The sequence below is a fragment of the Schistocerca gregaria genome, chromosome 2 (assembly GCF_023897955.1).
Source record: "Schistocerca gregaria isolate iqSchGreg1 chromosome 2, iqSchGreg1.2, whole genome shotgun sequence".
In the NCBI taxonomy this organism is placed as follows: Eukaryota; Metazoa; Arthropoda; class Insecta; order Orthoptera; family Acrididae; genus Schistocerca; species Schistocerca gregaria.
In genome coordinates, this window is record NC_064921.1 from 916,399,771 (window position 1) to 916,423,209 (window position 23,439).

A 23,439-nucleotide genomic window follows, 5' to 3' on the forward strand; every position below is an offset into this window, starting at 1 on the left:
GTAAATACACACAAGAACATCATGAAGAAGACAGGTAGCTGCGAACATAAAGCGACAGCTACACCAGTAGACATAGCGAAGGATAGAAATGTTGGAAAGTGAAAGTGAGAAACAAACGAGCAACATGGAGAACAGTAAAAACGAAGACGGCGATGAATATCTGTCAGAGACCTGTGGAATGAATGAAAAAGCCTAGTGAAAAGCCAGAAACTTAATTATAGAAACAATCACTACGAAACTGAATCAATGTTCTTCATTCGCAGGAACTGGGGTACCGTAGGAACATTTAAAAATAATTTTGCCTAGGTAGAGGCACCTTTGGACTCACCGTGTGAACTGTCATGTTTGACCTCCGAATCAACCAGTAAACACAGTGAACCAAATGTGCTATTAGGCAACAAATGTAAACAAATACTTGATTAAAACTAAACACGTTATCTGTTTTCTTTCTGCACTGTTATCCTGTGGATATAGCTCTTTTGCTATATGTTTGTATAGAAGGAAACTAGATGGCTTGTTACCAATTCTATTTGGATGCTGCCAGACTGACTGCAGCATAACAACTTTTTGAAGTCATTCTGTGGAATATCAGGACCCAAAAGATATATTTTTATGGGTCAGGTAATAGAACAGAGGGCCTAACTTCTTTGAAACAGAGTGGATGCTGCTTGTTGTATTGAAACAACCGTTTTTAACTGTGTATTGATTATTACGTCACTCTCCCAGAATTTCAACACTCCCACAGAACTGAAGACGTTTAGTAACGCGAATGGTTTGCATTAGTCCTCGCTGGATAACGAACAAATTAGCGACCAAGCTCGACAGAATTAATGTAACAGAACCATTGAAAATAAATACATAAAATTCTGAAATGGCTCCACTCGGTGCCTCTAATCGCTAATATCACATAGTCTCTATAAAAATGCCACCATGATAAATACAATAGCAAAGAGGACTTTGATACCAGAAAGTCAATATACCCCTGGGAAAACTATTGAAATGTGCGTTTAATGCTATATGTAATGTTCACCTGAAAGAAGTGTCGAAATTACTATAAGGCGCTATAATGGCAGATGAACGTGGAAAAGCAAAAGTTTAGGAAAATGAAAACAAGACGTCTTGAGATTCTACTATTCGCATCTTCGTGAATCGTGAAGCAGAAAGAAATATCAGGTTTATCATAGTCCAATACAAATAATGGAAAGGAAACTATTCTGACGTACCAAATCGCAAGTCCAATACAAATAATGGAAAGGAAACTATTCTGACGTACCAAATCGCAATATCTGAGTGGATTTACAGTATGAGCGAAAGAAGAAAATTAAGTAAGAAAGGTCAGTCAGTTATTTTTCTATCGCTTGGAATAGGAAAACGACGAGAAAGGAACTGATAGTGAACTACAAATAGGACAAGGGACTCTAACAAGAGATCAGAAAGGTATTATAGAAGACGTACGTAGCTTCTTTTAAAGTACCTGTGTATGGGTCTTGCCCAAGGGTAAATACTGCCTCTTGAGACACGTAACAAACTCGGCACAGAGGGTAATAGGCTCGCTGCTTATCTAGGCTGCAGCCTAAGGTTTGTATAATAAAAATGAAAAATAAAAATCTCTGTCTTTTATAGTCGTTAATGAAGTAGGTGTATTTATTTTATACGGTTTATTTTCAGGTGAATTTTTCAGTGGACAGCTGATACGAATCAAGTCAGCACTCACTGCTCAAATCTAGTGCTCATTCATGTCCGTTCCACAATGTCACTTCCGTAGCACAATAATTGAGAAATTTAAAAGAATGGTTAAGGTTATTTTGGAATTTTCAAGTGTCTTCGATTTAGCGGGAACTTTCTTGAATACCACATTTCATTCAGACCCGGATTCATAATTATTTTCTTGAACTTCGTGTTGCTAGAAGCGGAATTTTGAGCTCTTGAAGCTGGGGAGAACTGTTTTCATGGATCTTCATTCGTTAATGTTGTAGAAAACATACAAGATATATTAGGGTGAACACCGTCTGACAGACTGGTTAATGACCTGTGACGTTGCAGTAAGTTTACCCAACCACAGCGAGCGTTTTATAGGAATATTCAAAAGGGAAATCAACAAATGTGTTTCTTACGAATTACGAATGTATTTTTTGCCAAAACATAAGTTTCATGCCGGTAATTTCACTACTGCCAAATGAAAACGTCCCAAAAAATTTGTCTTCATCTCTTTTGCAGCGTTATAGTAGCTTCCAGGAACGACCTCCCAACCCACACTCTTTAAAGAATCTAACTCCCATGTGGAAAACGGCTGCCAATGCTTAAAGTTTGTCAGAAGAAGTTTACCGCTCTCAGTATCAAGCACTGTATGCGGATATTCTGGGCACCTTGCGCTTCATTTTAGTTTTTCACTCATCTCAGTGTTTATGAAGTTATATTTCCTAGACGCTGAGTTTTTAGCGGCATTCATCAGCAGAAGCTGCATTCTTCCTTCCCGCGCCCGGGTTCCCGGGTTCGATTCCTGGTGGAGTCAGGGATTTTCTCTGCCTCGTGATGACTGGGTGTTGTGTGCTGCCCTTAGGTTTGTTAGGTCTAAGTAGTTCTAAGTTGTAGGGGACTGATGACCATAGATGTTAAGTCCCATAGTGCTCAGAAACATTTGAATTTTTGTTTTTTTTGTTTTTGTGTTCTCCAGAAGATCGCGACCAGTTGGATCGTCGAAATATCGAGTCAAGTTGATTTTAGGATCTGGCAGCAAACCCGAAGAGACTTTCAAGAGTTAGAAGCAGATAAGTAATAAATTGTAATATCATGACCGATGCTAAAGTTTTACTGCATGCACAGCGAAAATATAGTAAGCGATAAAGCTTTTCGTTTTCATTATTTTGTATGGGGTGACAACGAGTTGGAAGCTACCGAAAGGTTTGTAGTTAGGTGTAAAGTTTGGTGAAAGTGGCGAAGTACTCTATTTCTCGTATACTGGGTGGATATAGTCTGGGAAATTTTTGAACCGTGAGTTAGAATGTCTCAAGATACCTGCAAAGTTTCTATATTTAAACCTTTAATGTTAGATTAGTTAATGTTAGATGAGTAGATTGTGACACTGGTTTAAGTTTCTACATTCGGTCAGTGTTTATGTGAAATATTGGAAACATAGTTTTTGTGGCCTCTGGAAGTCGTTAGCTATACAACTTGTAAATGGGATCGTGCACCAGTATAGCCATTTAGCAATATGGATACCTATTATTGTATCGCAACACACTAAACGGGCGTGGCTTCCGTGTAGGCGAAATGCAACATAACAGCAAAGTAAAACTGTCTCTGCAATGACATTTGGGTATGTATCTATGTGTAAGCAATTATTATGGATCGACATAAAATTACAAACTAACTGTCGTGAAAAGAAAGAGAACTTCAGAAACGTAAGTGTCCTATGAAATTCCTTTCCCTATTGTAAGCGGATTAGTTAATGAGATCATAAAATATAAAGTAAAATGTTACACAACTAAATAATCGGCCTCAAATAATACATCTTGGGCTGGTAATTCAAATATATATCTAAATGCTTTTTTGCGGGTTTTTTATGAAAATATTAACCCCGTGATGCGCACAGGTTCAGACTAATGGTCTGTGGATCCTAAATACGGCGTTGAAACGACAAGAGGAGCAGCATTAAGGGCTGACGACTCTTACACCACGTTTTTGGCAATGGTGGGATGAATACTTTTCGTACAACAGTTAAAATCAGCAAGGATTTAAAGAAATTTAGAAGTGTTGATCTCTAAGTTCAGACACACCTCTCTTCAAATCGCACTATAAGACATGGATACAGCGTTTGGCGTGAAATAGGTAATTCAGAATATCATAACTGAGTCACGACTGTATTACAAAAACTTCTTGAAATGAGAAATAACCGTTCGTTAAATTATGGACCAAAATGGGTGTTGTCATATCGGACAAGCAGACAGATCCTGTAATCGGCTGAATATGACATCTTGATACGAGGTACTTAGGTATCAAAAGTGAGTACAGCCATTCCATCAATTGAATTATTGAAAGTATCTCACTAAAAGTCACATGTACATAGATAATGAAAGAAAAATAATCAAATTGATAACTTCTATTAATATAGTGTACAGTAAGTGAAATTCAAGACCTAAGAATAGTTTTGGAATCAACAGTAAACAATCTATCACTGCGACAAAGATTTCCTCCAATGGCGTTTCTTTTGATGATAACGCTGGATTGTTATTTCTTCCTGAAGAATACGAAACTTTTCTATTAATATTTTGATGCAGATTTTGAATGAAAAGAGAATCCAGGTGAAATAGGAATAACTGTACGGAACAAAGAAGAACGAAGCAATTTAGAAAAAAATGAACAAGAAAAGTGCAACATCACTTGGTGAAAGTAATGCAGAGGAGACGAGGGTGTTCGCTTTAGAAAAAGATCTGTATGGGTGCTGCCTCACAGTGTTTAACTATTCGGAAACGAAAGACGAAAAGCTGCAACACGAGTGGAGTAAAGTCATATTGCAGCTTCTCAGAGGTCATGGTTCTGGTTCTTAAAAATACAAGTGTTACAAGTAACCATGTATTTTAGGAAACCATATCCAACAAAATACTACATTTCGACATGCTTAAACCACGCTCAAAACCCATCTACAAGCAATTAGAAAAACTTCTAAAGGGAAATTAAAAGAAAATAGTAAGACATAAAAGCGTAGAAGTTATTAACAATTATAGTTTAAATAAAAAAAACGATATGTGATAGTGGTATTGCCTACACCGAAAGTAACTGAAGATATTCTGGAATGAGGATAAACTGGAATATATGACAATATAATGTATTCTGTGTTATTATTGTAACACAGAATGTACCTGGCGGCAAAGGACTGCGGTCGGTTTTACGTAAAAGAAAACATTAATCACCAGTAAGAACCTCTATGTTACGGCTGATGGGAAAACTTTGTTCATCATATCATAAGTAAATTCTACCTAGCTTTGGATATTTTTTAGACTATTTATGGACAGAGCACCAGGAGATACGTGATTCTAAAGATTGCAAGGCTATGTATAGTTAAATTGAAATAAATCAGATCTGATTTACTATAAGACACCAAAAATGATTACGTTTCACACTTCCAAATCCTGAAAAATTAAAAATTTCTTCTCCTTTTCTCACTGTTTTCGTTAGAAGAGTAATTAGCCGTAATATGTTGTACAGAAGATGCAGCTTAAATTTTCTATAACGGAGTAGCGAATTAATTTCCTCTAAGAAGTCAGTGACGGAGAATGTAAGTATAGGCTACGAGGTGAGATATGGAGTTCCTGAAAAAAAAAAAAAACTAAAAGAAAGGCAAGGAATTACAACATAATTGTGAAGCTAGAATGTTATATGAAAGTTAATGCATAGCATTAGACTATAGTTTAGATAAATTAAAAATACTAAAAAGGTGTTTCATTAGAAAAATTTATGAGAAAGCATGGCAGGTTGGAAACAACGAAGTAACGATGAAACTTATCGAAACGTAGAAAACATGTAAGAAGTAATGAGAAAAGAAAGAATGACATTAGAGAAAAGTATTTGTGGGTTAAAAAATCAACAACAAGTTACATACACAAAGTAAAAAACAATTTAGAAAAAATGTTATTAATGAGGTAGAAATAAGTGACATAGAAATATTTAGTGAGAAAGCATTGAGTATGAAATTATTCCAAGAGAGAATAGCGAAAAAAATTGGTCAGAAGACAGGAAGGAAAATATGATGAACATATGAATTTGTACTGGAAGAAAGGAAAAGAATAACGAATAAGGAATAGAAATTGGCATGTCGTCATTAGTTGGATCGTTTTTTAAGATAAAAATAGCAATCTTTAATTAAATAACACTAAACACAATCAGAACTGATCTGTATTTGTTAAACCAGATAATAAAAGGCAGTTTGGAGATACAAGAAGAGTAACTGGTTAAAAAGCAACGTAAACGTGAAAACCATTGTAATACTGACTCAAGCAGCCATTATTTAGTTTAAACCCAGTGAAATGTATCAGTTTATGCATACTGAACCAGGTACCCAGCTATAAAATTTCAGAGGTGGAAGTATGGACCAGACAAGAAAGAAGTCTAGAAAACATTTTCTCTAAAATGCATACCTTAAAACTATGAGCTCTTTTCACCTTCGAGACCGTAAAAACCATATTTTCTGTTCAAGAGGTTTGCTTTCCATATTGTAGGAGGAGGTAATATGGACCAAGAGAAAAGGAAAAAGTAATCAGTAAAAATGGGCTCTAAAATGAATAAGCTAAGAGCTCAGCTTTCAGAAGATCTTTCACGGTAGCGAAAATGAACAAGTGCCCATCGCTCGTAAGGTACGCATTATGGAGACGATGTCTACTAGACATTGTTTTCTTGTTTTAATCCATATTATTAACACTGAAATGTTGTCGATGGAGTTCTGATTCGCTCTGTACAATAAAGTTGTTTCAGTTTTCTATTACTATGTTAATGCACTTCTAGGCTGCTTTATGCTGCTGACCAAAATTTCAGATGAAATACTTATGATAACTGGATCACTTTAGATGAGTTTGCATGAAGTCATCCACGCCTGCATCGAACGTAGTTAAGGAAATATAGTTGTTTTCTCAGAAATGTACTCTTGAAACAGAAGCATTTTTTACTACGGTAACTCAAAAAATCACATCAGAACAATAAAATTTCTTTTAATATACATAAGAGAGAACATCTACCTGGGCACTGGCTGTATACTGAGGAGGAACCTCGTATTTTTTCTATGCTTTTCTCATTTAGGTTGTATTATACCATACATAATAAACTGATGTCGTTGAAAATAAAATAGCCGTCCTTAGCGTCAGGTAACTTAACAAGATGTTTTGTAGGTCTTTTGTCTACAGTAACAAACATGTCAATTGTGTACATAACTCTATTTATTTTTCTGTAAGTATCCCTTTTTAATTTTCCTATATTTCTTTTTTCTTTCATATTCCTTCTAGTGAACCTTTCTGCTGATTTGTTTCTGTAATATGATTTAGGTAATTGTGATTTTTGAATGACTATCGTCTTTTTGTTCACTTATTGATTTATATGACAGTAGGTGTAATTGTGTTGTTCAAACTCTCTACTCAGACTAGCTAAGCTTCCTTTCTGAATATATCGTTAAAGGTAATATCACACTGTGAATGGGAAAGACTGTTTCAGTAATCTGAGAGGTACATAATAATCAACTATGTTATAAGTGTGCTAACTCAGAGAAAACATATCTAGAGGAGGGATTAACTGAACATGGAAGAAGAGAGACAGTGCAGAGAAAGTTCAGGTGAAGTGATAGTGAAAGAAAAAGCTATGAAAATAGTAGGGAAAAAAGAAAGGAAGGTATCTGGATGGTTAAAATTGTGAGATCTCTTTTTTCAATATTTTTTACTTAGTCTCCTACCTATTATCAGAGTGTCATGGTTCGACTTTGATAACTGTTTTATAATGTGACAGTTGTATCTGTTTTAATATAGATTTATTTGTTGCATCTGTGTCAGGCTAGTGTGTATGCCCTTCTGAATTTTTGTAAATCCTTCTTTTGTTATTATTCTGATTTATCCCTTCTGTTCAACTACTACGTGTTGCTTGGAACACTAATCATTTTCCTTTCCCAAGTGTTCACGACATCTGTTTGGAGGAAGTTAATTTTTACATCCTTCCAGGAGGAGACATCCTCAAGTGAATGCCTCGAACTATTTCTGAGAAGCCTCGAGGCGTTTCGAATGCCGGTAGCGCCACATTCCTGACGCCCTTACTCAAAATAGCTGCCTAAGGCGATCTCCACTGTTTACAACGTCATAGAGCACCAAACACAAATGTAATGTAATGTATTATATTTTACGAACGCTCTCGGAATAAATGTTTGGGAATTCCTGCAACGCTGCGAGATGAGAATAGATCGCAATACAGGGGGGCGCGACCACATCACACCCGAATTACTCGCGCATAATCGCCCGGGACTGTTTGAGGCCTCTTTGAGAACGGCGCGGCGCGGCGCGAGGTATCGAGTGCCTTGTATATTTATTTTGCCCACCCGTCGCCGGGTTTCAGCCGGCGAGTCCACGGCTGTTTTCAAGTCAGGGGTCGCTTGTGGCATTTGCAGCTCTGCTGGAGGGTGCTGTGTGGCCGCAGGGTGACACGAAATAGCGCCGACGCCGTCTTTTCCAAGAGGTGTGCCGACTGCCGACGAGAGCAGAAGATTATCCAGGGTGGGGGAAGATTTAAAAATTTTCCTTTTTTGATATACCTTACTCGCTTAGTTTGTGAGTGTATCAATCCCCAAAAATACAACAGTACTGTATATACAGAAACTAGCTCAGTGTTCGCTGACTCGCTTGTGTAAACTGTACGGTCTGCACAGATTTTTTTAATCGAATTTTTATGTTGCTATCAAATCGCAAAATCTCTTAAAAGTTTCACGCTAAATAAGGCTGTAGGAGCGTGGTCTTTTTCGAATGTGCTTCTGGCCAAAAAGCGAGCCGGTGGTCTTAGTTGATCCTGCCTTTTAACTACTTGTGGCGATATTTCCGTAACATATATTTCTTTAGAAATAAAATACCATTTTTCATAGAATTAGCTTTAAAGTTTTATATTAATTCTTCAATAATGATTTATTTAAAAATATTCATCCACTGTCACATCCTCATAGGGTTTTAATTGTCAAAAATGCTGCAATATGTATGTATTTATTTCTTACCGAGAAACCACATAGTAGTGCTAGCTTCAAAATTTTCGTAGTGCTAGCTTCAGAATTGCCGAAATAGTGACATTTTTTAAAAAAACCTTTGAGCCCTATTTCAGCCTCTTAGAGATGGAATTTTGAAAATCCCTTCTTAAACGATGCCGTTAGTGTAAGATCAACACCCTTTCCCCATTTCAAGTTTCTGTCATTAACAGTTTGGGATAGACGATGATGAGTCAGTCAGTCAGGACATTTCCTTATATATACGGAGATTTTACTGCGTCTCAAAGGACATATAACTACCCGTGCAATATACCATTAAAAAAGTAGGTTACTCCAAATGCAAATATTTTGGATTAGCCTTTAGCGTGACTTTTATGAATATCATCCAAAACCACTACTTCACTGTTGTTAGTCCCAGTTTATTTTATTTTATTTCCAATACGTGTTTCATTGGTTAAAATCAGTCATCAGATGGATTTGTTTCAGTAGAGGGGTATGTGATACTGTTTGTTAGACATGCACGACTGAAAAAGGAACCTGTGACCACTGGAGACAGTGCCACAAGTTAATCCAAAAGTGTACACACAACACATACATGTTTTATTAATTAACATTAATTTATTCTGATGATGGAGGTTCAAATCTCGAAACTTGTGGGGGAAATAAGTTTCATGAACATCAGATGAAGCCATTACTTTACTGTTGTCAGTCCCAATTCTTTTTATTTCCACTACGCGTTTCAGAGGTTTAAACCTCCATCATCAGTTGGATTTATGACAGTAATTATTTATGTGGTATTGTATGTACTGCAAACAAAACAGCAAAAGGAGCCTGCATACAAGTTACTCTAAACCTGTACATACAACACATATGTGTCTTATTAATTCACATGTATTCACCTGATGCTAGAGGTTTAAATCTCTGAAAAGTGTAGTGGAAATTATATAAATTGACTTGTCTCAGGTGGTAAAGAACTTGTAATTTCATCTGATAGCTGACACCTAAAAAGCACACATTTTTATTAGCAGAGTAGATCTTTTTGTACTGTTAATATGAATGTGTATAATACCTTTTTGATTTGACGGTCTGCAGTGACACATTCTCGTGACTAAATCCAGCGTATACAAGGCGTAGGAAAATAGAAAATATTCACTAAAGATATTTTCACTCATACACCAATACTTTTAGGCTGACATTAAACATACAAAATTTGAGCCCAAAATAGAAAGACTGACTGCGAATATCCTGTTGGAGATCAACATGAGGAACATTCAAAAAATGCCGGAGAAAGACGATAAAACTTTAAAACACGAGTGATCAACTTTGATGCTATTTATAAGACTCGAGTTGCTTTCGCTCTAGTGAACTTACTGAATTATTTCATTCCATATATTCTTTAATGTTAACTGACGTGATTAAACTTGAATAAAGTATGTTTTAAAAGCTAGTGGTTCGGGTTATTTGGGTGAAGTGTAACCCACGAAGAGCACTCACACCTTTCGAAACAACAGAACAGTCTAGGACTGATCTAGATGGTCCTGGTCTTTCCTGTTTGACACTCTACTGTGTAGTCATGCCAAATGTACTGCACAACTAGTAACTCTATGATGCACTGTCGTACCCCCTACAGAGTTTGAGAATAACTTTAAATTCCGTGCTTCTCTCCCCCCTCCCCCCTGTGGACAAATGGTAAATTACTGCTGTGGCTAAGTTGTACAGAATTGGGAGGGGAATGTACTTGTGGGGAATTACGGACTGATGTCTCGTAGTGTATAAAAGCCGTGTTTATTTTATGCTGGGTGTTGCTGCCGGAATAGATGGGCCAAGGTGCTATAGCGGTTCGTGTCAACAGCTCAATAAGTGCTGTACGAGGAAGCTACTGTAAAAAATGTTGTTGAGTATAACTCGGCAAAGATTCACTTCCACCTTCACCGCGGAACAGTGCCGAAACTGCTTCCACGTCAAGTAGACGGTATAATTTCCCGTGAATAGCCTGAAAACTAGACAATTCCACCTTTTATAGCGATTGGTGACGCCACAGTAATTTCTGTCGCGTTCCACAATGCTAAGTCTGCAGTTTAGGGGAATCACAGATATTCGTTTTCAGAAAACCGTGAGAAGCCTGTCATGAATGAAAGGTCTTCTCCAGGTTCCAGGAAGAGGCAAATGTCTCTCTAGCATCCCCTTCCCCCCACGGCATTTGCGACCGCTTCTGTTAGTTAGCTTATTCAGCTAGGTGTTTCATGAGTTGTCTGTACTAAACGTGGTTAGGCTCAGATGCAAATCAGTTTATAGCTGTTATATTAATTTGTTTTTAACTACGGGTGCATAATGACCAATTAAAGTTTTGCAGTGTTCGTGAATTTTTCGACCGACAAACTTTCGCCATTGGATGTATGTATTTATTGTAAATCACAGCTGCTAATTTCGGTGGTTTATGCTGAAACACAGAAACTGTCAACGTGGGGAAAATATGTAAAATAGAAGTGAGCTTATGTGATTCTTGTCAGTGTCCATTTTACATACCCTGAGTGTACAACAGATGTAAATGGATTTCTAGGAACTGGTTTCATGGTGTCTACATATGTCTGGATCGAACATCATACTGCTGTAACCGTGCAAAAGTTGACATCTGCTGTGTATTAGCATCTGAGCTGCCTGATAACGGCTTGCGGACGCAGTGCACTTGTGGGATTTACGACATGGCATTTTGGTAATTTATAGACCACTGTACAGATAGCCAAAAATATTTGTTAGCGTACCAGACGTAAATAATACTTCCTTTCTACAAAAGCTTCTAGTATAACTCCTGCTGTGGTCGAGAATGAGTTGCCACAACAACTTTTCCTCTTGGTTGCAATTCTAGTTTCACCACGTGATAGGCGTTTTAGCTCATTTAAGGCATCAAAAATTACTTTGACAGAATTGTTCATCTCTTCTTGAACTAAAGTAAGTTTTGATGTTGAATAATAAAGGCCTGTTTTGTCTGGTATTCTAATTACTGATACCGTAATAGCTTCTGGATTGGAATTCAATATTTATAGCACGTTCGTAACTGGATACATTTATTGTGATGTCGTAGATAAAGTGCTAAACATCTTATAAGATTGTTCGCTCCATGATCATGGGTGTGCCACATTTATTAATCGTACTGGACGCTTATACTTAATGTAAACATTCTCCCTGATACACAGTTTTTGGCAGAATATGACTGTACAGGATCTTGTTGATCGAAAATATTTAAAAGAATGTATAACTTTGTGTCTCTCGAAAACTTGTAACGACACAAAGTTCACTTTGCATAAAAAAATTTAAAGGCTGTGCCTTAATTATTAACTTTTTTCTCTGTAATAAATCTTTCGTCTTCTTTAATTATTCCACGCATCTTCTTTCCACTACCTTTTACTAATGTACCACTAAAAATTGAAAACTAACTTCTCAATAAGTTACCAAGAATGTCTCTGTGCACCCAAGTGTATCAATAGAGGGACTGTATATAACAAAGAAAAAAATGAAAATCATACTAAAAAGCCAGAAAAATAATGAAAATACTTATGACTTAGAAACTATAAGTAAAATACTGGGTACGAAGCTGCTGCCTATGTCAGACCTATGATAGACGAGATTAAGGAGGTAAAAATTAGAATGATGTAAGTAGATCGAGATAATGTGGAAGAAAAAGCTAATGTTATCCTATAAGCATACAATATGCTTTGTCAGAAATACAGAACAAATATGGATTGGTTGCAACTGACTACAAAAGTCATTCTTACGTGATCAGAAATTTGCTTAGAGATTCATGATTCAAAACCACAATCCTTCAAAACAAAATCTGGTGAAAGGACAATGGTGGTTAGCAGCTCTATGTAAGCAAAACATTTCGCAGTGGTAGAAACTAGCGTGGTGAATCGAAATTAAAAGTAAATTAGAGAAAATTCATCATATATGTGGCTTTTCTTATGACATCAGACGAAGCAACCGATGGTGTGATGTTTCATCTAAACCGTGGGAATCGTTGGTGTGGATAACTGTTTCTATTTCAAAAATAGAAAAACATGCAAAACGCATTTCGATATTTTACTTTCAGGAAACTGAAATATTATACTTACTGCAAATTTCAATTAACTAATTTTGCAACAAAACAGAGACGGCGTATGTTTAATTACAGTAAGGCGTATTTTTGTATTTTAACATAATACTAGCTTTAGAACGTTTACATTCGTTTTCGGTTATTATTAAACACTTTAAGGCAGAACCAACTGAATGTAGGCATAAATTACGAGGAAATACTATATAACGATCAAAAGTTTCCCATCGCTCTACAAGCGCTATTTTCATCGACTACTATTCTCATAAACTACTAGAACTTCTTCACAGTTGCTTTTACTGAAACGTTCATTTCATTGAACCGGATTATACTAAATACCCGTATAGGAAGCACTATACATTCTTTGAGTACTTTCCTGAAGAAATCTTCTGACAGAAATAAAACTATCGTGGTGGAAGCGTCTTGTTTGTTAAACGATGGCGAGCTAATAAAAGCAAATAGTTCTGTCATCGCATGCGAAATACCGTATTTGTAGATAACCTAAAGGCACAACCTCTTTGTCATTTACATACAACTATGGAACAAACTTCCTTGAGGCAAACACAAGTTGTAATTTTTCAGGAACGTAAAAGAAAATTTGCGTTTGTTAGAGGAGGAGAGCCATTTTTTGTTTCCTCACATGCGATGTCATATTGTACTTGCAGTTTCTCTTTCAGACATTTGTTTCTCACTTTCTCTCCTTTCTCAGACACCATCATACCTTTTGTTACTCATTCAACATTAAGGCGCCTAATTGTTTTATAGTAATAGCAGTTACTACAATATTGCGTGCATTTGTTACCCACGTAGAATTTGTCTTTAGGAAAGGACTTACCTTACTATGTCTAATTAGAAAAGGCAAAGTTTATTTCTGTAGTTTCGTTGAAAATAGTTTTGCATAGATATTCATGCGGTGTAATGGATTAGACAGTACACATTGACATAGGCGACACACGAATGTCAGCCTCTTCATTATTAATCCTAATTTCATCCTTTTGGCATTTATAGTTGTTAAAGTAAATGAAATTATGGTTACACTTGAGTAATGTTTACATAAGTCATCTTCCTTCCAAAGAAAGCACAAGAATGAACGGATATTAGTTAATGGAAAGTGGCGTTGCTGTCAAAGTAATAATAAGAGATGTTACACGTTGTTAAGCAGAAATTTTAACACACTGTAAGTTCCCTTCATTACTGACAAAAATTTTTAAATATTTCTCCAAAACGTTCTCGCACACCTAATAAATGGAATAGGGCTTAAATGGTTTAGTAATGGATCTGTTTTCAGGGAATTACCACTATCATTTTTGATGCAGTTTGATGAGGTTTTGCCACCATTCAGCAGTACATAGACGTATATACTTTGTTTATTAAATTATGGCTAACATAGTAAAGTAAGATTTGTAACTGTTCGTTTTTTACAAAGGTCAAAACATACATAATTGGAATTATTTTAATTACTTGTAAAACTATCTTACGGTGATGGGAATAAGCAATGACGATTGCAGGTAATAACGAAAGTTCGAGAAAAGGTATGGGAAAGCAACTGGGGAAATAAGAAAGTAATAATAGACGTATCCATGTAGCAGCTATCAAGGTATTATAATTTTTTGTGTTAGTAGAAGCTAAAATGCCTAATCATAGTATTTTTTACTAAAATATGAGATTTTGCTTTTTGTTTGAGTCTTGTTTTGTAATTATAGTCAGACGTAGCTCTTTCTTCAACACTGATGTGTATAACAATCTATTTTAGAACAGTCAATGAGATTATCTTTAAATCATCTCGTATATATTAAATTGTAAATATCACTAAGCCACCGTTAACATTCCCATTATATTCTTTTTGATTATTTATATTACAATGTTCAAATTCCCAGTACCAAACTAAATTTTTCTTTGTCACTTTGGAGTACGTTAATGAAATTTTTGTCAGGAACTGTGACAATCGCATAACGCGTTGGAGCAGTCTTAGACGATTTATTTCAGTAAAGCCTGTGTATTTGGCTTCAGAATGAATACTGATGCATGTTTCTATTGCTTTTACTATGAATCTGTGTTTTGAGTAATGAAAAACTTAATCTAACTGTATCCGTGTTCAGGAAAAGCGCTAAAAAGTATCAATGCATGAAATACTGACACTCCGTTCCAGCATTGTTACGGTAAAAATGATAAGAGGTACTAAAAGCTAAATTCATTGTAAGTGATTGTTTTCTGTGTTGAGCATGGAGGAAACCAACTTTTATCCGTCGGGAATATTTACACCATCCAGTACCCAGAGTTCTGTAGTACTGGAAAACATTTATGGACGTAAAGCTGTCCTAAACAGGGAAAAAAGTAAATAATACTAACGTGTGTCAAAGAAATTAATATTAACGGGATGATTATTAAAGCATTGTTTTTAGCTAACAATTGCATTGCACTCCCCTCCAAATTTTCTTGATTTGCTCGAAGAAATGCTTCACAATGGTAAATGCTTATTGAGAAATCATCAGAACGTAAATGATATACTAGACCTTACATGCTATTCTATGTCAGAAGGCGCTGTTTCACAATTTGGGAATAAAGTGGGTCAGTGGAAACTGTTTATGAGTAATACAACTGATCTGTAATTACGTTAATATTAAAATATGTATGTCAACAAAATGATTTATCCAGTATTGTTACAAGCTACGTTATGACTAGTACTGAAGGAGCATATCATTGAGATAAATTTGCTAGCAATAGTTTGCTTGAAAGCAAAATGATAGTCAATCGGTGTTATGGGAGCCCACCTAATACTAAAATGCAGGGCATTAGACACATTTACCATAAAAACTCCGGTAATGAAATGATCACAACAAAGTATTCCACCGTTACCTGCAAAGTAAGCTTTTTTAACGCATGTATTATCTTTAGACAATTACAACTTCGAAAATGAGCTGATATAAAAATAATATAGCCGATTACATTTTGAATTTTAGATTTTCTGTCAGTGTAAGGTAAGAGGATGTACCCTCAGAGGAAAAGAAAATTTCGATGCACTGGAAGCGGTATGGATTTTTTTTATTTTGTCAGCAGTTTAAAACCTGAAGACAAAAAAATGGAATGCAGAGCTAACAAGACGACGAATTATTGAATTTTGCGTCTAAAGAAATGTGAGGATGAGAGACTATCATTGTAAATAGGATGGGTATGGCGAGAGACAAAAGGGCAGAAGTAGCGAACAAGATGTTAGGTAACAATAGGATATTACCCACAACGACGTCCATATCAAACGGAGGGCGAGCAGACGAATGTTTATTTTTTGTCGTTATTATTGACGAGTCTGCCGTCAGTGCTTTCTAGTGTCCTCCACAAGTATTACTCGGTTGTATAGTAGTATTGTTCGGGAAGCCGAGAACTGATAACCTCAAGAAAGAAGGGGGTGTCACAATTTAACCTGTCATCAACTTGTGGTCATTAACACATGGAACAACTGCAGCACTGGAAAAGAACGTTCAAGGAGCTGGATGTGGCCTGAATGAGGACCAATCAGTCGCGTCAGGAGATTTAGGGAACTCACAGAAAGCTTAGTAAAAGTAGTGACTAAACATATTTGTAAGTAGAGAAAAATTGTTGTCGGAATGTCTTGGTTTACGATACCATTGACCTGAGAATTGTCCAGGAGGCTGACAGTTAAATCGTTTTTGAAGTTAGGTCAATAGATGGAGACAGACCGTGATTCGGAATCCACGTTAAATTGTAGGTCCCCCTGTGACTGGCTGGGTAAAATCATTTCAGACTTCAGACGAAGGCAACGGCATACCACCTCCAACAGGACCATGCCTAGAAAAGCAAACAGTCTTTGGATCGATGGCTGCATTACGTACCCTAGATTTATATAAGACAGCACAAATTAGCCGGTCTCTGGTGTTTCATGAGTCCAGCCAAGTCGCCTTCTAAAGGGGTCTTTATAGATCGATATCATATAGAACTAAAAATAATAAATAGAGCTGAGGGAAAAGTGAGAAAAAAATTCTTGAGCAGTTGACGTTTCTGTACCTTTCACCGCCATGGAAGAAGAATAATTGTAGAGGAATTTGGGCTTAGTACACATCCTATGTTGATACCGGGAACGCCTTTGTGTCGATAATACGGCCAAGTGTCAACTACAGAGTTGTTCTAACAGAAGAGTGGCTGGTTGTATAATACTGTTGACCATGGCATGGGAAGTAACAGCTGACATGTGGGAAGGAAGAAAAGTTATTGCTTGACGGAAGAAAAGTTATTGCTTGACGTCGCCATGATGGGGTTCAAGGAAGGCGTATTGGCCCAGCCGAATTTTGCTAAATGACTCATTGTCACAGATGGAAAAACGTTTAAGGGAGACCATGGGAAACATACTTGAAGATATGGATGAAGATACGCTACCTCACATGGTCTATTTTCAAGCCGTAACTTGAGGAAGACAGGCTCCTCTCAGTGACGTAGCAAGGATCCACGTACAATATTCGTGAGAAACACATCTTGCCTTATACAAGCAGGCCGTTTTGCAAAAAACGGATGCAAGCTAACAGGTAGTTCGTGACTTTCAAATTTCGGAAAGGCGTTGGACACTGTGCACTATCGTCGACTATTAACCAACACACGGTCATATGGTGTAGTTTCCAAAATATGTGACTTGCATGAGTAATATTTATTGAAAGTGACGTTGGATGTTCCTAACGGATGCAGAATAGAGTCTCTAAGGTTCTGAGTAAACATAAAAGATTTGTCATATAGGATCAGCAGCACTGGAGGAGCGTTCGCTGGCGATGCTATTTTCTACGGAAAAGTATCGTCATTGGACTATTGTAAGGCATTACATAAAGATTTGGATGCTTCTGAATTCGGTGTAATGAATGACAGCGCCATTTTAATGTGGGTAATGAAGAGAAGGAACCTCATTGTATCTGACTGCCAGATTAGTGGTGAACTTGTTCAGCGTGTTACATAGTTAGCTAACAGTATTTAGAGGCAGTACTAAGAAGCGATATGAAATGGGACTATCTCATCAAATAACTATTAGGAAGAGAGAATGAAAGAGTTATATTTTTTGGAATGGATACAGAAAAAGGTAATCCATATGTAAAGGAAACTGCGTACAAGACGCTAGTGGGACCAGTTCCAGGGTATTGTTCCAATGTTTAGAATCCTTACTAAGTATGCACGACAATAGAAAATCAACCATCTACACACGCTGATAGGATGGAAACAGGCTGGTATGGCCCAAACAAAAGTGTGACGGAAATACTCGGGGAATATAAAAGTGCATCACTGGAAGAAATGTAACGCACTTCTCCCAAAAACCCATTGGGTTAGTAAGAAGAGATATGAAATGTCACACAAAATGCCCCTTCGACTAAATACCTATCCAGTACTATTACAAATTACTTAAATTGGACCTTTCACATAGAAATTATGGGGAAAGCTAACCAAACACTGCATTTCATTAGAAAATGCAACAAATGTACTGAAGATACCGTATGCACTAAGCTTGTCCGCTCTCTTATGTGTTACTGCTGGACTGTATGGCATCCTTGCCAGATGGGATTGATGGAGCTCATCGAATAAGCTCAAAGAAGGGCAGCCGTTTTTTATTATCGCGAAGTAGGGGCGAGAGCGTTATGGGTACGATAGGTGAAAGAGGTAGCAATCATCAAAACAGAGACATTTATATTGTCCAGAGATGTTTTCACAAAATTTCAGTCACCAACTTTCTTCTTCGAATACGAAAATATTTTGTTGAATCCCACCTACTTAGGAAGAAATAAACGTCGTGATAAGATAAGTAAAATGAGAGCTGGCACGAAACGATTGAGCTAATCATTTGTCCGAAGTGCTATTGGAGAGTGGTACGGTCGGAAAGTGGTTATACAAACTCTCTGCCAAGCACTTAGATGTGGGAAGAAGAGTAATCTGTACAGTGAGTGGACGAAAACATAGAATCAGCAGAATCACAACATAATACCATGCCTAATATGGTTTAGAAAATCAGTTGACATTCAAAACAGCGTCCAAAGGTCTCTAAATAGATAAATGGCGGTCCCGTATGGTTTCCAAAGTTATCTTAAACTCTCCTTCCTGTGCATTAGCAGCAAGTTCAAATAACGATTATGGAGGTCGACAGCGATCACGGATCCTTCCCTCCAAAGTAGACGACAGATTCTCACTGATACTAAGATCTGGAGACTGTGGTGGTCTGGACAGATGCGACAGTTGATCCTCGTGCTCCTAGAAGGCGCGAGCTCCGTAAACAGCGCTCCTCTCGTCTTGGAGCCCAGCATCGTATGCTGCAGCGGTCGGAGGTTCTAATCCTGTCTCGGGCATGGATGTGTGCGATGTCCTTAGGCTAATTAGGTTTAATTGGTTCTAAGTCTAGGGGACTGATAACCTCAGATGTTAAGTGTCGTAGTGCTTAGAGCCATTTGAACCACAGCATCATTATTTGTGGGGACGTAAACACGTCCAGAAGTTTGAAACTCTGTGAAACAAGACTCAGCGGAACAAACAACTTTCTTCCATTGTTGAACAGTCTAGGTTTCTTGGCCTCGGTCCCACGTTTCCGTTGCGCGAATCTGAATCACAGCCGAGTGATTTCAGAATTCTAGCTCGACCTCAGTTCGCTGTTTATGCAGCCCCCTTCCTGTTGTTTTAGTGCTGACAGGGTTCGCGAGTGAGATATTCAGTTCTGCATTGACTTTTGCAGATTTCGTCCCCTGTTCTTCGTCATAATTCTCTTCAACGACCCTCTGTCACGATCACTCAATACACACTCTCGTGCGCGTTGTAATTTAGTAAATGATGTTTTTACGCTTTCCCTGTATGTGATAAAAATTTCGATACGGTGCCTCTCGCACCACCAAACATTTCGCTTACCTTGGTTACCGAAGCATCCGCCATACGAACAAAGAAACACCGTCCGGACAGGACCTGAAGGCCCAACGTTACCGACCGACCGCCGTGTCATCCTCAGACCTTAAGCGTCACCGGATGCGGATACGGAGGGGCACGTGGTCAGCACGCCACTCTTCCAAGCGGCGGCTTTCGAAAGCGGTTCCCTCCCTATGAGCACCAGCTCCGACAAGATGCACTCATAACTACACAGAACACCGTTCTGACGACAGTCGACACTTGTTGTGTATTGAGGACATTGCACAGGTGCCGCTCATGGTCAAATACAACAGCGCAACTTCAAGGCTCAGCTAGAACCAGCATTTAAGTTCAAGGATGCAATTCTCGCGGAGTTCCCGTATTTTAGTCCAATCTGTCTCGATGTACATTTTTCCCTCGCCTAATACGCGAATGGTATATTAAATAAATTCGATATATTTGCACGAAGTACCCTCACGCAAGCACTGTATAGATACTGGCGGTGTATGTATGTAGATTTAAAAGGTTAACAACCTCCAATACTTAAATGACAACAGTGCACGTTCAGTATACCAGGTGTACCGGTATGAAATGAGCGTGTTTTTGTGAAAATGGAACACTAATTTTGAATCGAAAAGTAAAAACATTTTATTCAAAGTACTGACCATTGCTTTCCATACACTTTGACCACCTTTCTGGCAATTTGTGGACACCACACCAATAGAAATGTTCGTCTTTTGAAGCAAACCAATCTCGTAATTTTCGACTTCTTCGTAGGACTCGAAGTATTCTTCAGCCTATGAATGTCCCATTGATGGAAACAATTGGAAGTCGGATGGGGCCAAGTCTGGTGAATACGGCGGGTGGAGTAGCAGCTCCCAGCCAAGTGTTTTGATTGTATCCTGAACCAGTTTCGCTTTGTGTGCAGGTGCATTGTTGTGTAAAATAATTACTTTGCCATGTCTTCTGGCCCATTCTGGTGTTTTTTCGATCAATGCATAGTTCAAATTGATCATTTGTTGTCTGTAACGATTAGTATTCACAGCTTCACCGGGTTTTAGAAGCTCAATACACCATACCTTTCTGATCCCACCAAACACAGAGCATTGTGTTCTTGCCGAATCGATGTGGATTTGCAGTCGATGTTGATGGTTCTCCCGGATTTACCCATGATTTTTCCCGTTTAGGATTCTTAAAATAAATCCAGTTTTCATCGCCAGTAACAATTCGATGCAAAATTGATTTTCTTTCAAGTCTTTGAAGCAAAATTTGACAAATGGTTTTTCAGTTTTCCATCTGTCTTTCATTCAATTAATGTGGCACTCGTTTGCACACTTTCCCATAGCATTCAAACGGTCATAAATTGTTTGTTGTGCAACATTTAGCATTGCTGCAATTTGCTTCTGACTCAAAGTATCAGTTTCATCCAATAATCCTTGCAATTCGGCGTCTTCGAACTTTTTTGGTGGTCTTCCACGTTCTTCATTTCTTACATCAAAATCATTATTTCTGAACCATTGAAACCATCTTTTGCATATTGCTTCTGATAGAGCATAATCACCGTATGCCTCGACAAGCATTAGATGCGACTCTGGAGCACTTTTTTTCAAATGAAAATAAAAAGTTAATGCTTCCCGCAAATCATCACTTTCTGGTACAAGATTCGACATTGTTAACACAATGAAAACATATGATGTTGTTTGTTCCATGACTTGATCTGTACTAAATATCTTTGACAGATGTCATACCAACCAAACAAAAAGAAATTAAGGCCCGTTCACAACAATGTTCCCTAGCGACGCATTTGTATCTAAACGCTTATTTCATGCTGGTACACCTGGTGTATGTTACGCTCTTTTCAACACTTACGTGGACACAGCATCTCGCACCAGATCTACCTGTCCTACGCTGTCTTGTTTGGAATGTCCTGAAGAGGGTTCCTGTGGAGATTTCCAGCTGCACGCTGGATTCAGCGCCGTACGGCTGCAAACGTCGCGCTCCCACGCGTGGGGACGCAGGCGCGTGTCCGGCTGTCGGGCCACGCAGTTGGTGCGTGCGTGCGCGCTTGGCTGTCGGACAGGGCAGGGCAGAGGCACCCTCGACGTGGGGGCTGCACGCATTAGCGGCCCTAATGGGCGCTCGCCGTCCCCGGCGGCCTATCCGTCAGCCAGCGCCGCCGCCCGCCTCAGGTGAGGACTTCGTTCGCCCCCGTGCGCGACAGCAGATTGCGGCCAGCCGAGGGATTCCCAGGGATCCACGGGGCGTGCTGATCGGTGCACAGCCGTCGATGGGTCTACATCTGCATCGATACTCCGCTCGACACATTACAGTGTGGGCCGCAGGATACTTCTGTTACCTCTAACGTGAGTCCCTCCCCCCACCCGCTTCCTTCACCCCACCCCCTCCCTCCTGATTCCTTTCGCAAAAGCGCCGTGTATGGACAACAAAAGAAAATTTTTCAACACACGTGAAATAACATTTGAAGCTACCCTCCCCTTGCAGTCCATTAGTTTCCTTCCTCTAGGCTCTTGTTTTTTCTCTCATAGTAAGTTTCCTTAAGGAAACGAAAAGGCACCAGAGAGGAAGTTTTGACATTGCAATTGGTAATGGAAGGAAGACTGAAGAAGAATCACCAATAGTATTTCTCCATCTAGAAAAAGCAAGATATTCGAAATTCTGAGAAAAGTGGGAGTAAGCTACAAGGGAAGAGGAGTGACACACAATATGGACAAGAACGAATAGGGAGTAATAAGACCGCGAGACAACGAAGTGCTCGGGTTGAAAAGAGTGTGATCCAGGAATGCACTGTTTCGCCTCTACTGTATACGTCTATTAAGCAAACACGGAAATAAAGGTGGGTTCAAGACTGTGATTAAGCTTCAGGATGAAAGGATATAAATGATAAGATTCGCTAATAACATTGCTATCTGAAGGTATTTGTGTGGAGTTTAGCCATGTATGGAAGTGAAACATGGACGATAAATAGTTTGTACAAGAAGAGAATAGAAGCTTTCGAAATGTGATGCTACAGAAGAATGCTGAAGATTACATCACATAACTAATGAGGAGGTGTTGAATAGAATTGGGGAGAAGAGGAGTTTGTGACACAACTTGACAAGAAGAAGGGACCGGTTGGTAGGATATGTTCTGAGCCATCAAGGGATCACCAATTTAGCATTGGAGGTAAGCGTGGAGGGTAAAAATCGTATAGGGAGACCAAGAGATTAATACACTAAGCAGATTCAGAAGGATGTAGGTTGCAGTAAGTAATGGGAGATGAAGAAGCTTGCACAGGATACAGTAGCATGGAGAGCTGCATCAAACCAGTCTCAGGACTGAAGACCACAACAACAACATCATCGTCTGGGATATCGAAGAAGAATTACGGGATGTGCTGAATGGAATGAGCAGTCTAATGAGTACAAGATATGGACTGAGAGTAAGCCGGAAGAAGACAAACGAAATGAGAAATAGCAGAAGTGAGAGCAGTGAGAAACTCGACATCAAAATTGATTGTCAAGAAGTAGACGAAGTTAACGAATTATGTTACCTGGATGAAAACTAACCCATGACTGACGGAGAAGGACGACGTCAGTAGCAGGAAAAAGGAGCACTCCTGGCCAAGAGAAGTCTCCTGGTATCAAACATAGGTCTTAATTTCACGACGAAAGTTTTTAGAATGTACATTTGGAGCACAGAATTTTATGGTAGCGAATCATAGACAGTCTGTAACAGCAGAACAGAAGGGAATCGAAGCGATTCAGAT

At 38.4% G+C, this 23,439-nt stretch overlaps 1 protein-coding gene across 1 annotated transcript in view; it reads right to left on the reverse strand.

The window, feature by feature from the left end:
- The window catches only part of LOC126336046 (protein lozenge-like), a gene marked incomplete at its 5' end in the record, with an annotated part of 433,243 nt that overhangs the window by 390,658 nt on the left and 19,146 nt on the right, over nucleotides 1-23,439 (reverse strand). The window lies entirely within an intron of this gene.